The sequence below is a fragment of the Carcharhinus amblyrhynchos genome, chromosome 29, assembly GCF_965287045.1.
Source record: "Carcharhinus amblyrhynchos chromosome 29, sCarAmb.v2.hapA, whole genome shotgun sequence".
NCBI classification, from domain to species: domain Eukaryota; kingdom Metazoa; phylum Chordata; class Chondrichthyes; order Carcharhiniformes; family Carcharhinidae; genus Carcharhinus; species Carcharhinus amblyrhynchos.
In genome coordinates this window covers 33,284,836-33,302,381 of record NC_137352.1, presented here as the reverse complement: position 1 = coordinate 33,302,381, position 17,546 = coordinate 33,284,836, and the positions used below count along the sequence as shown (strand labels likewise).

At 42.8% G+C, this 17,546-nt stretch overlaps 1 protein-coding gene across 7 annotated transcripts in view; it reads left to right on the top strand.

Annotated features, from left to right (window-relative positions):
- Positions 1–17,546, top strand: part of arhgap32b (Rho GTPase activating protein 32b) — a 529,550-nt gene that overhangs the window by 427,986 nt on the left and 84,018 nt on the right. Inside the window, exon 1 of one of the 7 annotated variants that reach the window (XM_080214859.1) lies at positions 10,148–10,210. The exons of 5 other annotated variants lie outside the window; for them this stretch is intronic. The gene's annotated coding sequence lies outside the window, so the exon portion shown is untranslated. Of the gene's footprint in view, positions 1–10,147; positions 10,211–11,897; positions 11,963–17,546 lie in introns of those variants that run through there. One more of the 7 variants, XM_080214860.1, reaches the window with a different exon arrangement.

Genomic DNA, 17,546 nt, shown 5'->3' with positions numbered 1-17,546 from the left:
CCCCCCCATGCCGACACTATAGTTAAGAAAACCTCCAACGCCTCTACGTTCTCAAAAAACTAAGGGAATTTGGCATGTCCACTACGACTCTCATCAACTTTTACAGATGCACCATAGAAAACATTCTTTCTGGATGTATCACAGCTTGGTATGGCTACTGTGGTAATCAAGACTTCAAGAAATTGCAAAGGATTGTGAACATAGGCCAGTCCATCACGCAAACCAACCTTCCATCCATTGACTTCATCTACATTCCCATTGCCTCGGAAAAGCAGCCAGTATAATTAAGGACCCCACGCACCCTGAACATACTCTTTCACTTTCTGTCAGGAAAAAGATACAAAAGTCTGAGAACATGTACCAACCAATTCTAGAACAGCCTGTTGCCTGCTCCCATCAGACTTTTGAATGGACATATGTTATATTAATCTGATCTTTCTCTACACCCTAGCTATGAATGTAACACTACGTTCTGCACTCTCTACTTTCCTTCTCCCCTATATTCTCTATGAACAGTATGTTTTGTCTGTGTAGTGCAAGAAACAATACTTTTCACTGTGTACCAATATAATGTGAACTCTCTAATAATATGAGAGATTGTAATCCAGAGGAGGGGACCTAGTTGGTTCATTTTTCCCAAACTTCCAATTGCTGAGTTGAATAGGACATACATAGTTTAAGTGAGTGGGCGAGGGTCTGGCAGATGGAGTACAATGTTGGTAATTGTGAGATCATCTATTTTGGCAAGGATAACAGCAAAATGGACTATTATTTAAATGGTAAAATATTGCAGCTTGCTGCTGTGCAAAGGGACCTGGATGTCCTCGTGCATGAGTCGCAAAACGTTGGTTTGTAGCTGCAGCAGGTAATTAAGAAGGCATATGGAATTTTGTCCTTCGTTGCTGGAGGAACAGAGCTTAAATCAGGGAGGTTATGTTGCAACTGTATAAGGTGTGGTGAGGCCGCACTTGGAGTACTGTGTACAGTTTTGGTCTCCTTATTTGAGAAAGGGTATACTGGCACTGGAGGGGGCGCAGAGGAGATTCACTAAGTTGATTACGGAGTTAAGAGGGTTGGCTAATGGGGACAGACTGAGCAGATTGGGACTATAGTCATTGGAATTTGGAAGAATAAAGGGGGATCTTAGAGAAACATATGAAGGAAATAAATGAGTTAGAAGCAGGGAGGTTGTTTCCACTGGCAGGTGAAACTAGAACTAGGCAGCATAATCTCAAAACAAAGGGGAGCAGATTTAGGACTAAGTTGAGGAGGAACTTCTTCACATAAAGGATTGTGAATCTGTGGAATTCCCTGCTCAGTGAAGCAGTAAAGGCTACCTCATTGAATGTTTTTAAGGCAAGGATAGATAAATTTTTGAATAGTAAAGGAATTAAGGGTTATGGTGAGCAGGCGGGTAAGTGGAGTTGAGTCCACAAAAAGATCAGGTGTGATCCTATTGAATGGCAGATCAGGCTCGGGGGGCTATTTGGCCCATTCCTGCTTCTAGTTCTTATCCATTCAGTCTTTATTTTCCAGGATACGTTAAGTCACCTTTGCACATGTTGGAAATAAAATCTGGGCATTTCTGGTTTGAATTCCCTCAGTGTTACACTGTGTTGGGCCTCTGGCCAGCAGGCTGTCTGAAGAGCTTGTCAGAATAACTAAGGAACTCAAATAGTTCATTGCATTCCCTCACCTTGTTTTGCTTTTTAATCAGGTATTTGCTCTTTTTCCATTTAATATATTTACCTTAGAAAAATCCATTGATACGATTCTCAAAAATTCTGACTATCCTTCACATCCACAGCCTTTTGTGGGAGAGTGTTCCAGATTTGTATTGCCCTTTGTGTGAAGAACCGATTTCTGGTCTCTCTCCTGAAAGGCCTAGTCTCCAGTTCCCTCATTAAATAAGCTTTTTTTTCCTCAAACTGTACAGATCTTTGATAAGGTAGATGAGATTCTTTTATTTTTCTCATGGGATACGAGAATCATTGGCTAAGCCATTGTATTTTATTGTCCACCCCGAATTGTACTGCAGTCATCCTGGTGTGAGTTCACACACAATACTATAAGGAAGGGAGTTCCAGGATTTTGACCCAGCAACAGTGAAGGAACTGTAATATAGTTCCAAGTCATGATGTGTGTGACTTGGAGACAAGCTTGCAGGTGGTGATGTTCCCATGGAACTGCTCGTTCTAAGTAGTAGGTATCCTGGGTTTGGAAAAAGCAGTTGAAGGAGCCTTTGGTGAGTTCTTGCAGTACATCTTGTGGATTGTGCACAATGTTATCACTGTGCATCATTAGTAGAGGGTGTGAATGTCTACTGTGCTGAATGAGATGCCAATCAAGTGGCTGCTTTGTCCCGGATGGTGTTCTGCTTCTTGAATACTGTTGGACCTACGTTCAACAAGGTAAGTTCAGAGTATTCCAACACACTCCTGACTTGTGCCTTGTTGATGGTGGACACACTTTGGGGAGCGAGGAGGGGAATTACTGTCCACAGAATTCCCAGCCTTTGACCTGCTCCTGTAGCCACAGTATATGACTGTTCCAACTCAGTTTTCGGACAGTGGTAACCTCCAGGATATTAGTGTGGGATTCATCGATGGTAATGCCATTGAATGCCATGGAGAGATGTTTGGGTTCTCTTTTGTTGGAGATGGTAATTGCCTGACATTTGTGTGGCGCATATGTTACTTGTCACTTACAGCCCAAGCCTGAATGTTGTCCAAATCTTGCTGCATATGTGCATGGACTGGTTCAGTATGTGAGGAGTTGCAAATGATGCTGCAATCATCAGTGAATGTCCTCACTTCTCACCTTATGATGTAGGGAATATCAATTATGAGGCAGTTGGAGATGGTTGGGCCAAGGACTCTATGCTGAGGAACTTCTGCAGTGATGCCCTGGGACAAAGTAGCTTGGCCTCTAACAACCTTAACCATCTCCCTTTGTGCCAGGTATGACTCCAACCAATGGAGAGTTTTCCCCCAGATTCCCATTTATAGAAACGTACAAACTAGAAGCAAGAGTAGACCATTTGGCCCTGTGAGCCTGCTCCACCATTTATTTTGATCATGGCTGATCATCAAATTCAATATCCTGATTCCTCCTCCTCTCCCCCCATATCCCTCAATTCCTTTAGCCCCCTGAGCTGTATCTAATTTCTTCTTGAAATCAGACAATGTTTTGGCCTCAACTACATTCTGTAGCTGTGAATTCCACACATTCACCACCTCTGGTGGAGAAATTTCTCCTCACCTCAGTTCTGAAAAGTTTAGCCCTTGTACTCAAACTATGACGCCGAATTCTGCACTCCCCCGCCATCAGGAATGTTCTTTCTGAATCAACCCTGTCTAACCCTGTTAGAATTTTAAAAGTTTCTGTGAGATCCCCTACATTCATTTTCGTCAATCTTTTTCTCTTTACATACCTATTACCTTTACCTTTATATACCATATTCCAGTTCTGCTAGGGCTGCTTGATGCCAGCTCAGTCAAATGTTCCCTTGATGTCATGGGCACCACTCTCACCTCACTTCTTGAGTTCATCCCATTTTTCCATGTTTGAACCAAAGCTATAATGAAGTGAGGAGCAGTGTGGCCCTGGCACAACCAAACTATAAATGTCAATGAGCATGTTTTTATTGAGAAAGTGCCACTTGATAGTTGACAACCCCTTCCATCAGTTTGCTGATAATTGAGAGTAGACGGCATGGTAATTGGCCAGGTTAGATTTGTCCTGCTTTTTGGGCAAGACATACTTGGGCAATTTTCCTCATTGATGTACAGATGCCAATGTTTGGAACAGCTTGGCACAGATAGTTGTGGAGCACAATTTTCAGTATTATTACTGGAACATTGTCAGGGACCATAACCTTTGCAATATCCAGTGCCTTCAGCAGCTTGTTGATACCATGTGGAGTGAATCAAATTGGCTGAAGACTGACATCTGATTCTGGAGACTTCATGAGAAGATAGGGATGGATCATCCACTTGGCACCTCTGGCTGAAAGTTGTTGCAAAATGCTTCTGCTTTGTCTTTTGCACTGGTGTGTTGGACTCCCCCTTCATTGAGGGTGGAGATATTTGTGAGGTCTCCTCCTCCAGTTAGTTGTTTAATTGTCCATCACAAATCAGGACTGCAGAGCTTAAATCTGGTCCATTAGTTGTGGAGTCACTTGGCTCTGTCTGCCACTGCTATTTTTGCTGTTTATCCTGCAAATAGTCTTGCATTGTAGTTTCACCAGGCTGCCACCTCAGTTTCAGTCAGTGCTACTCCTGGGATGCACTCCTGCAGTCTTCATTGAATCAGGATTGATCCCCCAGTGGCAATGGTAGATTGTCGAGTATACCAGGTCATGAGTTTGCGGATTATGGTTGCATAAAATTCTGCTGCGGCAGATGGCCACAGCGCCTCATGAATGGCTAGTTTTGAGTTGATAGGTCTGTTTGAAAGTATTCAGCTTGGCAGTGGTGACACATAACACTTTGGAGAATATCCTCAATGTAAAAACAGAACTTATTTTTCGCAAGGACTTTGTGGTGGTCACTCCTACCGACACTGCCATGGACAGACACATCTGCGCTGGGTAGATTGGTGAGGAAAAGGTCATGTACGATTTTCCTCTTGTTGGATCCCTGAACACCTGCCACAGACCCAGTCAAGCAGCTATATCCTTTAGAACTCGGACACTCAGCTGGTAATAGTGTTACTGAGCCACTGATGGAAAGCATGGCCCCACCAGAATACATCTGGCCACGCTCACTGTTTCCTTCTAGTGGTGATCAACAAGGAGAGGACTGATTCATCAGCCCAGTGGGATCATGGATTGATGTTGAGAAATCCCAGGCCAACTCTTCCAACTGTATGCCACTGTGCTGCCACTTCTGCTGGATCTGCCCTGTCAGTAGGGCAGGAAGGATACCTTTGGGATAATGATGTCAGGGGCAATGTATGGTATGACTTGCTGAGTATGATTGTGTCAAGCTGTTAATTAACTGGTCTATGGGACAGCTGTCCCTGTTTTTGGAGCAATCAGCCAGACGTTAATGAGGTGAACTTTGCAGTACCTAGACCGAAGCTGGATGATCCATCTGTTTTCATTCCATTTTAGGCTTTGTAGTGGTTTGATACACCTGGGTGACTTGTTAGGCCATTTCAAAGGGCATTTAAGAGTCCACAACATTGCTGTGGGTCTGGAGACTTGTATAGACCAGGCCAGGTAAGGATGGCAGATACCTTGTCCTAAAGGACTAATGAAAAGGTGGATTTTTGCCACAATTGACAATGGGTTCACGGTGACTGTTACCAAGGTTACCTTTAATTTCCATATTTATTACTTGAATTTCAGTTCCCAGCTGCTGCGTTGATGTTTGAATCCATGAATTCAGAGTTTTAGCCTGGACCTCTGGATCACTGATCCAGGGACATTACTACTACATCACTCTCTCTCCCTAAATTCAGGATTACAGACATGAGGGAGAAGCTCTTCTGCCTGCAGCTTATAAAACCAAGGCAGCCTCACAATTGGGCACCTTTTAGGAATTGGTGATAAGTACTGATAAAGTTTATCATTTTAAAAAGGTTGTGAACATAGCCCAATCCATCACACAAACCAGCCTCCCATCCATTGAGTCTGTCTACACTTTCTGCTGCTTCTGCAAAATAGCCAGCATAATTAAGGACCCCACGCACCTGGGACAATGTCGCTTCCACCTTCTTCCGTCAGGGAAAAATACAAAAGTCTGGGTCATGTACCAACCGATTCGAGAACAGCTTCTTCCCTGACGCCATCAGACTTTTGAATGGACCTACCTTGCATTAAGTTTATCTTTCTCTACACCCTAGCTATGAGTGTAATAATACCAATTCCTGGCTTGGGTCACTGTCTGTGTGGAGTTTGCACATTCTCCTCGTGTCTGCATGGGTTTCCTCCCGCAGTCCAAAGATGTGCCGGTTGGTTGGTTGGCCATGCAAAGTATGTATGGATATGGAGGTAGGGCCTGGGTGGGATTGTAGTCGGTGCAGATTCGGTGGGCCAAATGGCCTCTTTTTGTGCTGTAGGGTTTCTATGATTTCTGCGATTACTTCACTCTACATCCTCTTGTTTTCTCCTCTATGAATGGTATGTTTCGTCTGTATAGTGCGCAAGAAACAATACTTCACACTGTATGTTAATACATGTGACGGTAACAAATCAAATTAATTTAGGTTTAATATTTCAATGATTTCATGCTGAATTTGGTTATGCCTTTATTTTTAGGTATAGCATAATCTGTTTTTGTCAAAGAAAACTTCCCAAGTTTTGTCTAGTGAACTTTGCGAGCTACAAAGGCTTAAAAATTAACTCTCTTAATATTTAAATGGTTTGACTTGAGTTCTGTGCAGGCAGATGGAGGGCCTTGGAGATTCATGTTTAGAATGTGTTTTAGATTATTTTCTCCTTGCTATCTCATTTTAAATTTTCGTCATATTTTGTTAGTCCTATGTAACAAACATAGCGAAGTTAGATTTTCTCCCCCAGTTTGGATAGTAGACTATTTTGGAGAAATATTTTCAATTATAACTGTAATGCCCTATATATATTAGGAACTGTGTTTTTTCCCCAAAAGCAAGGTGTGGTTTGCACATGTAGATTCAAATGAACACACAAGTTTTATTGAAAGATTTGTTCTCTGCACTGCACAGAGTACAAACTGAAAATAAAACAGGAGCCTGCAACATCCTAATGACGACGACATCGAGTCATACGATTAGCTCTTGAAGCAACCTGCAACCCTTTTAAAGATATAACTAACCTAATATTTACAAAGAAATCTGTGTGCAGGGTGGTATCAAAGTGAAAATAAAAAAAAGGAGCAAAGAGTACAGGACATAATTTATAAGAATGAGAAAAAATATTTGTAAGCAAAAGGCCTGAATTTTCATGAATTTGAAGAGATAGTGTACCTGGATTCATTTCTAACGGGATCCATTTTTACCGCTAGGGGAAGGAGGGTCGACTGTAAATCACACCTGGAGGAAACGTAATCTCAGCAGGGCCAGTTCACCTCAGTGCTGATTCAAACACTCCATTTTCACTAGCAAGGGCCTTAACTGACAGTGTGGGTGTTACCAACTTTTAGAGTAGCATTTTAAACGTAAGTGCTGTTGAAGGACAGAGAATGTCTGTAGAACTGTCCAACTGTGAAGTTATTTAAATCCCCAGCTGCTTAAAAATTAAAAATGCCCACTTTTGTCAGTGAGAGATTAAAGAAAAGCTCAAGCTATGATTTTTTTTTAAATCCCCAGCCCTTTAAAGTAGGCGATGTCAGTGAGAGTTTGAAAAAAAGCAATCTAGTCTAACAGTAGCAGTAGACCAGAGCTACTGCTCACTTCTAACCTGATTTTTGTTATGGACTTGATAATATCAATAACACCAACATATAGCTTCTCACTGTCAGTCTCAGTAACTCAGTCCCTGATTCCAGAAGGCTATGGAGAAAGGAGGAAAGAAAGGTTTACATTTAGATTAAGACCCTTGTCAGACCACACTTGGAGTACTGTGTGCAATTCTGGTCGCCTCACTACAGGAAGGATGTGGAAGCTATTGAGAGGGTTCAGAGGAGATTTACAAGGATGTTGCCTGGATTGGGAGGCATGCCTTATGAAGATAGGTTGAGGGAGCTAGCTCTCTTCTCCCTGGAGAGACGAAGGTTGAGAGGCGACCTGATACAGGTTTATAAAATGTTGAGAGGAATAGATAGGGTGGATTCTTGGAGGCTATTTCCCAGGGCTGAAATGGTTGCTACAAGAGGACACAGGTTTAAGGTGCTGGGAAGCAAGTACAGAGGAGATGTTAGGGGTAAGTTTTTCACTCAGAGGGTGGTGAGTGAGTGGAATCGGCTGCCGTCAGTGGTGGTAGAGGCGAACTCGCTGGGGCCTTTTAAAAGACTTCTGGATGAGTATATGGGATCTAATGGCATTGGGAGTTACAGATAGTTCTATGGCTTGGTAGGTATAGATGTGATCGGTGCAACTTGTGGGCCGAAGGGCCTGTTTGTGCTGTAGTGTTCTATGTTCTATTTAAGTTAGTGCCTTTCACAACCACACAGCGACACTTCAGACAGTAAATTATTTTTATAGTTGTAAGGCAGGAAATTTGGCAGTCAAATTGAGCATAACAAGGCCCCACAAACAGAATGATACCACATTGATTTATTTTAGCAATACCGCTTTGGGTAATAAATGTGGTCCAGGACCTCAAACTCTTCAGCTCTTCTTTCCAAATGTTCCCATGCAGTTTTCTGTGACCATCGAACGGTGCAGACATTTCATTCAAAGAGGTCACCTCCCTCACACCGTATTGCAGCACCAGACCAGAGTTTGTGCATAGATTTCTGGGGTGCAATTTGAACCCAAGATCTTCTGACTCAGGGAGCAGAGTGCTACCCGCTTAGCCATATTTGACTTTGAGGAGGCAATGGGTCCATCTCACCTAGACAACATGAGCTCCTCAACTGGAGCCATACGTGAATTCCATTTTCCTAAATGTATTTAGATTCCTCCTTTTGAAATAGTTAAACAATTCGCCACTGAATGTTATGATGTTCTGAACAATTTGAGATGCAGTCCTAATTCTGTCCAATTCATTTTAAACTGTTTTACTTATGGTAAAAGCTTTGAGCAAATCTCATAGCACTTCTCATTACGCTGCCACTTGAACAGCTAGAATATCAGGTCATCTTTCTTTTGAGGTCTGGATTTGGGGAGAATTATCATCTATATGAATAAAAATAGAAAGTGACCTCTTTACAAAGCATATTCTCCAAACAGAAATTTGCTGCTTTGTGCTGGTGGTACTGTGAAATTTTGGGCATTTCACTTTCTCTCAGTGGGCAGGCTTATCATTGGCTCCTCCTGTGCGGTAGGATTCTTTCGGCCAATCAAGTCCACACCGACCATAGTCCCATCCAACCCCTATCCCCATAACCCCATGCATTTACCCTTGTGAGTCCCCCTGACACTAAGGGGCAATTTGGCATGGCCAATCCACCTAACCTGCATATCTTTGGACCGTGGAAGGAAACCGGAGCGCCCAGAAGAAACCCATACAGACAATGGAAGCATGTGCAAACTCCACACAGACAGTAACCCAAGCCGGAAATTGAACCCAGGTCCCTGGCGCTGTGAGGCAGCAGTGCTCACCAATGTGCCACCCCTAAAGCTTGCCTGGAACGCTGACCCTGTGCCAGGCCTATAAATTAGTGTGGCTATGAGAGCAGTGTTGACTGAGACCCCTCTTGGATTGGGATGATTTCAGGAGGGTGACACTATTACTGTTCCATAATATCGCCTTGAGACTCTTAATGTATCCTCAAAAGCCTGTTTCTGATAGGCAGAGAATTTGCTATAATAATAGAAAATGCTGCATAAACTCAGCATGTCTGACATGTGGAGAGAGAAATAATGTTTTGAATCCAAGTGACTCTTTAGAACTTTATTTCAGATTTCTGACACTTGTAGTATTTTGCTTTAATTTTAGAGGATATTGATCCTGACTAATTGTTTAATGGGAATGGCTGAATAGATAAACTCACCAGCTTCTGTGCAACACAGTAGCAGCAGTGATAGCCCTGGGGCGAAGTTTAGCTTGTTTATGTGAGCAGGTAACTGCTAAGGCAGCAATGATCGGTTTGTCAGTGCGAAACAACTTTTTGCAATGTGTAAGAAACCGGAAGCTGACCACATTGAGTAGGAGCTGTCACCACGAGCAGTATCATTGATTACTTGTATTGTGCAAAACCCTTCCCTTTCGGCTGCTGTAAATCCCCAGGTACCTGCTTTCGGTAAACTGATCAGTAAGAGGGTGTGGCATAGTGAACCATCAGCCAATGGGGCTGTCTCTTCCAAAACAATCACCTGCGTGGGCAAAGAGAGGGTGGGGCAACAGAGCAAGGTTGCTTGAAGTGCAGAGAATTTACACTAAGTAGTTTATACCAGAACCATGTGTTAAAGGACAAAGGTACATTTATCAAGCAATACAGCTGAGGTGAAAAGGATCCAACAATAAGAAGCTGATCAGAACTGTTTACAAAGGCGTGTGAACCTGCCAGCTTGTACTCCAGTAATAAGGTCCATAGCGTAGAATGCCGTGCTGGGAACCTATCTGAAGTCGCGGTTAAATTCATTTTGGATAGACACTTGAGAGTCGGAGCGCAGGCTGAGGGTAAGGACCACGTGTATTCATCAAGCTTCATGATTGAGATTAAATATCGTTAAATATTTGTTCTTGTGAACAGAGCAGAAAATCTTGTGCTTTTAATGTGAATCAATTTAAAATCAGCACTATGCCCACGACTGCTTGTGTGTTATACACCCCATATGATCTCTGTTACCATTGTGATCAGTGCTGCCACTGGGAATTCAGTGAAACCTGAAGGTAGCTGTGCGAAAACTCAGCTCTACTGAATAGTAGCACCATCATCAATTGTACATTTACAGTAGAGTTAAAGCACATGGAGTGCAATGTAGAAGACAAGACCAGTGCAATAATAGTTACAATGGAGTTGAATTACAGTATGAATATAATGCAGTTCAATTTGCGTGGTTTTAGCAAGTAGCTTTTAGTAAAGTTATGGCATAATTAGATGTGAAGGTGAAGAAGTGATTATGTTACTAGACTTGTAAACCAGAACACTGCACTAAATGATCTGGAGATATAATTTCATATTCCATCCAACAACTGGAGAATTTATATTGGATTGATTAAATTTAACATTACATTGCTAGTGTAGAAACTTATGAATAGTGCATCTTTAGTGAAATAACTTCAAACGAATCAGATTTTCTTACAACTAATAAAACAGTTGTAGTTAGATTATGTAGGGCCTTACATGTCAGGGAAAAAAAATTAAACAATGTTGAAATATTGTACACTCCAAATTTTATATTTTTATACAAAATAATCTTCAGTTATACTTAACTCCCGCTCACTGGCTCTCTTTCACTCTCCCTCCCACTCACTGACTTTTTCTCTGTCTGTCTGTCTCTCTCCCACTCTGTCCCGTGCCCCACTCACTGGCTCTCTCTCACTGGCACGCACTCTCTCTCTCTCTCTCTCTCTCTCTCCCCCCCTCCCCCCCACTCACTGACTCTCTCCTACTCTCTCTCCTCCTCCCCTCCCCCCCACTGGCACTCACCAGCTCCCCCCCCACCCCTCCCTCCCCTGCTGTCCCGTTGCCTGTTTTCCCCTTTCTGTCGGCATTGTCAGTGTCTTCTGTATCCAGTTGAAAAACAGATTACTGAAGGATTACAGTGGGGTTAGATTACAATGCAGTTATCTTGCACCATGTTACAATTTTTATTTACAGTTGGTGAATAGAATATAATGTGGTACGGTAGTTTGATCACCACATGATTACACTGCAGTTAGATTATAGGTTGTGCTGATCCAGATTTGGAGAGTGATGGCACTAATGAAAACTGTTTACGGTGATGCACATTGAAGCATATTGGCTTCCGTGTAATCTTTCTTCCTAGAATTGTATTACACCTTTGAGTTGCTGGTGAGTTGAGAAAATTGCTGCATATTTGTGTTAAGTACTGAGTGATTTGCTTTTAAACCCAAGTGTGGGAATTTGCAATTAGGAATGTCACACTCCCTTAGCTTCTAAAACTGCCACGAACAGATATAAAGCACTTGGTTCCTGAAGGAATTTTGTAACTTAAAATTTTATCCTTTTAACGTAGTCTGCGGATTGGAATGTGGGTATTTAAACTGACTGCACGTCCCAGTCGCCTCGTCAGTTTTGTTTTCTACCAAGCTGATGAGAGCAAAAGCAGGCAATCTGTTTCAGCTGTTTTTCCTGTCCTCAAGTTTCTGCAATAGGGGTCAGCCGCTGGAATGTGTCTCCACGTTGAATCCTGTTCATCACTCTTGAACTCCTTAGACTTTGCTCTGAATGATCCTGAAGTGAAGGTGAGGTTTAGCATTCCGAGTTTCTGAAGCTGAGTTGTAGCAGACATTAGGAAGGGATGGTGCTAAGAAGAACCCTGCAGCAAGCACTGCAACGTCCCATAGCTCGGACCTGTTTTTGCAGGCTGGATATTGGGGCTGCGTGGATATAACTTGGTTAAAATTTTACATGTTATGGGGTACTTGGGGTGAATAGGCAGATGTCAGTCAGGGAAGGGAACATTCCTGTTTCAGCAGAATCAGGGAATGTTGAATCTTTTCTGCTAGTTTAATGTGAAAACAAATTCCATGCAAATTCCGACAGGTCCAGCCAGCGTAGGGTAATCCTGTCCAACATCAGCGTTCAGCTTCGGTTAGTTTAATCATCCTGGTTTGAAAAACCTGTGTTCTTTCACTTGCAGTTTCAGTTGAAGGATATCTTATGACCAAATGCCAAACTTCACAGCAGCCAATCTTTCAAATATCTGGTTTTATGTATTCTTTCTGCTTCAATCAGAATTGTGGGTCAGTTACAATATTTCATTTAGAGAAAATATGATGTTAAAAAAATTAGGACTTAATTTAGTGACAGCGTGTAATTCTCAGACTTTGATCAGTGCTATTTTATCTGGCTGCCGTTCGTGTCGCTTGCTAAAGCGTTTAGAGGCATAGAGATTTACAGCATGGAAACAGGCCCTTTAGCCCAACTTCCCACGTCGCCCTTTTTTTTTAAACCCCTAAATTAATCCCAATTGCCCGCACTTGATCCATATCCCTCTATATCCACTGTACCCATGTAACTATCCAAATGCTTTTTAAAAGACAAAATTATACCCTCCTGTACTACTACCTCTGGCAGCTTGTTCCAGACACTCACCACCCTCTCTGTGAAAAAAATGCCCCCTTGGACACTTTTGTATCTCTCTCCTCTCACCTTAAACCTATGCCCTCTAGTTTAGACTGCCCTACCTTTGGGAAAAGATGGGGACTAATAGCTGATCCGTGCCCCTCATTATTTTATAGCCTTCTATAAAATCACCTCTCAGCCTCCTACGCTCCAGAGATAAAAGTCCCAGTCTATCCAGCCTCTCCTTATAACTCAATCCATCAAGTCCCAGCAGCATCCTAGCTCTTTCTAGTTTAATAATATCCTTTCTATAATAGGGTGACCAAAACTGCCCACAGTATTTCAAGTGTGACTTTACCAATGTCTTGTACAACTTCAACAAGACATCCCAACTCCTATATTCAGTGTTCTGACCGATGAAACCAAGCATGCTGAATGCCTTCTTCACCACTCTGTCCATCTGTGATTCCACTTTCAAGGAGCTACGAACATGTGCCCCTGGAGAAGGAATTCCTGAGTGTATACGGGATGGTTTTCTGGACCTATACATTGAGGAACCAACATTGAGAGAATGAGCCATCCCAGACTGGGTGTTGTGTAATGAGAATGAATGACTGGCAACCTAATTGTGCGAGACCCCTTGGGGATGAGCAGTCATAATATGATAGAATTCTTCATCGAGATGGAGATAGACATAGTTCATTCTGAGACTAGGGTCCTGAATCTTGATAAAGGAATCTATGATGATTATGAGGTGCAAGTTGACTATGATGGATTGCAAAATGTTACTTAAAGGGATGGTGGTGATAGTCAATGGCAAACATTCAAAGACGACATGGGTGAACTGCAACAATTGTTTATTCCTGTCTGGCGCAAATATAAAATGGGACTGGTTTTTATTTGTTCATGGGATGTGCATTGCCAGCTGGGCCAACATTTATTGCCCACCGTTAATTACCCATAAACCCAGTGGTTTGCCTGGGCATTTAAGAGTCAACTGCATTACTGTGGGTCACATGTAAACCAGACCGGATAAGGACTCCAGATAAAGATCTTTTGTTTCAATTTGACAAACATAAGATAGGAACGGCAAAGAGACTTTCCTTTCGAATTGATAGAATCTTTGAAAAGGCAGCTTTTATTTTTTCGGCTTATTGAATGTTTACTTAAAACTGCAATGAATAGTGAGGAAATAACTCAGTAACCTCTTCACATCAACATACATAATCAGGCAGAGGTGAGGTGCCTGTGAATTTGAAGAAGTTGGATCCTGTGAACTGGAGGGTGATGATCAGAGAGACACAGCATCCCTGTAAGTTTAAATGAATATTGAAATTACATTTGGGAACTTTGGAAGAAGGTTTTGTGGTGAAGAGAGAAATGGGCTTCCAGGAGGGAGAATGACTGTTGAGGTTGTCTGTGAGGAAATTATGGCATTTATTTGATGTACAGTTTTTGTTAGATCTGTGAATTTGGGAGTAATAAATCAGTTAACCATTTCTAAAGCAAACCGGCTTTCTCAACACAAACAGAAGTGAATTGGAAAGAGGGAGTATTTGGAATTGTGCACAGTTTAAAATGTCCCATGTGATAATGTCACACGAAAGAGCTTTGGAGGTCTGGGAAAGGAATTGAAAATATCTCTCAAATTCTGTAGAAATGCTCTTGTGCTTTTAAGATGTTGAATGTCTTTGGGATCAATCTAACTTTAATTCTGCAAAACCAGCCTCAGCTGAATATATAAGCCATATTAACTGGTCCATAAATCCTTTAATTACACATTACTAAATAAACAACTCTCGATAAACAATTAACTCTTAATAACTTATTATCTCTTCAACTTACCTTCCGTCCATTCATTGCTACTTTCCCCTCTCTCCGGCCCGCTCGCCGGAGAGGTTTCAGTACCCTTTTCTCAAAGTGTGGCTTCAGGCTGGGCAAATGGGCCAGGAACTGGCAAATGGAATTTAATGTTGGCAAGTGCAAGGTGGTCCACTTTGGTAGGAATAATGGTAGGAAGGATTATTACTTACGTGGAGAAAACCTGCGGCAGGCGACGGTGCAGAGGGACCTTGGGGTCCTTGTGCATGAGTCGCAAAAGCCCAGCTTGCAGGTGCAGCAGGTGGTCAGGAAGGCAAATGGGATGCTGGCCTTCATAGCGAGGGGGATTGAATATAAAAGTAGGGAGGTCTTGCTGCAGCTGTATAGGGCATTGGTGAGGCCGCAGCTGGAGTACTGTGTGCAGTTTTGGGCGCCGTACTTATGCAAGGATATTTTGGCCTTGGAGGGAGTGCAGAGGAGGTTTACTAGGCTGATGCCGGAGTTGAGGGGGTTGAGCTATGAGGAGAGGCTGAATAAACTGGGCTTGTACTTGTTAGAGTTTAGAAGAATGAGGGGAGATCTCATTGAGACGTATAAGATGATGAATGGGATGGATAGGATAGAGGTGGAGAGACTCTTCCCGCTCAGAAAGGACAGTAGGACTAGGGGGCACAGCCTCAAGATAAAGGGGGGGCGGTTTAGAACGGAGTTGAGGAAGAACTTCTTCACTCAAAGGGTGGTGAATCTCTGGAATTCTCTGCCCGTTGAAGTGGTGGAGGCTGCCTCGCTAAATATTTTTAAGACGCGGGTTGATGGGTTTTTGATAAGAGAGGGGATTAAGGGTTATGGGGAGAGGGCAGGAATGTGGAACTGAGCCACGACAGATCAGCCATGATCTTATTGAATGGCGAGGCAGGCTCGAAGGGCTAGATGGCCTACTCCTGCTCCTATTTCTTATGTTCTTATGTTCAGGGGAGAGGCAGAGCACAGGGTATCAGGGAAGCCATCAAGGAGACGAGGTTTGCTAGACAGGGAGATGTGGTGAAGGGAGGGGGAGAGGTGTCAAGTGCACTGTAGAAAAGACAAGTGCTGACATAACCTCAGGCTCCAGGAACTGATACAAGTGAAATCTGCCTATTACTTTCACCTGAGACTTGGCAATCGCACTGTAATTTAATACCATGGGGGAATCTGCTGGTCCTTTTGCTTGTTGGGTCAAGTGGCTGCAAACCATCAGGATGCACATGACTCAAAGGGAAAGATACTTTATGGACTATTGTGTGGCCGTGAAGGTGTGTAACCTAGCAGAAACACTGACCTCAACCCCTCTCTGTCTCCCTCCAAAATATCCTATTCTGTCTATCTACTCCTTTGAACATCTCACCTTATTTCACCACTGTTGATCTTTTATTTCAAAATACTTCATCTCTACCAACCCTTAGTTGCACAATCTGACAAAACAGCATTCATTTCCATGTGCATGCCAGTTACACCCAGCTCTATCCCACTCTTTTGAGTCTCCACTATATCAGTGCACCCACTTCTGTAATATTACCTGGCTCCACCTGCTAATGCCCTCATCCATGTCTTAGTTTCCTCTAGATTGTCAGTCCAGTGCATTCCAGTGTGGCCTCCCACATTCTATCCCATTAAACTTGAGATCATCCAAATCTCCACTGTTCAAGTTCTAGCTTGCACCAAGTTTGTTCACCCATTCTGCTTATAATCTGTTATCTACATTGGCTCTCAGATAAACAGTGCCTCAATTTTAAACTTCTCATTATTGCTTTCAAAGCTCCCTCCATGGCCTCTCCCCATCTTCTTTCTGTGATCTTCTCCAACCTTCAACCATTTGTGATACCTGTGCCTATGCAATTCTGGCTTTTTGGGCCTGATTTTAATCATTCCTTCATTGGTGGGCTGTGCCCTCAGTTACTAAAGGCCCAAGCTGTGGAATTCCCTACCTATTTGATTTGATTTATTATTGTCACATGTATTAACATACAGTGAAAAGTATTGTTTCTTGCGAGCTATACAGACAAAACATACTGTTCATAGAGAAGGAAACGAGAGAGTGCAAAATGTAGGGTGTGGAGAATGATCAACTTAATGCAAGGTAAGCCTATTCAAAAGTCTGACAGCAGCAGGGTAGACGCTGTTCTTGAATCAGTTGGTACGTGACCTCAGACATTTGTATCTTATTCCCGACAGAAGAATGTGGAAGAGAGAATGTCCAGTGTGTGTGGGGCCCTTAATTATGCTGGCTGCTTTGCTGAGGCAGTGGGAAGTGTAGACAGAGTCAGTGGATGCAAAGCTGGTTTGCGTGATGGATTGGGCTACATTCATGACCTTTTGTAGTTCCTTGCAGTCTTGGGCGGAGCAGAAGCCACACCAAACTATGATACAAGTAGAAAGAATGGTTTCTATGGTGCATCTGTAAAAGTTGGTGAGAGTCGTAGCTGACATGCCAAATTTCCTTAGTCTTCTAAGAAAGTAGAGGCATTGGTGGGCTTCCTTAACTATAGTGTCAGCATGGGAGAACCAGGACAGACACCTAAAATCTTGAAGCTCTCGATCCTTTCTACTTTGTCCCCATTGATTTAGACAGGGGCATGTTCTCCTTTACGCTTCCGGAGGTCGATGAGAATCTTCTTCATTTTGTTGACATTGAGGGAGAGATTATTGTTGTTGCACCTATTCACTAGATTCAGTACCTCATTCCTGTATTCTGTCTCGTCGTTGTTTGAGATCCGACCCACTGTGGTGGTGTCGTCAGCAAACTTGAAAATCGAATTGGAGGGGAATTCGGCCACACAGTCACAGGTGTATATGGAGTATAGTGGGGGCTGAGAACACAACCTTGTGGGGCATCGTTGTTGAGGATGATCGTGGAAGAGGTGTTGCTGCCTATTCTAAACTTCTGTTCCTCCTTCCAGATGC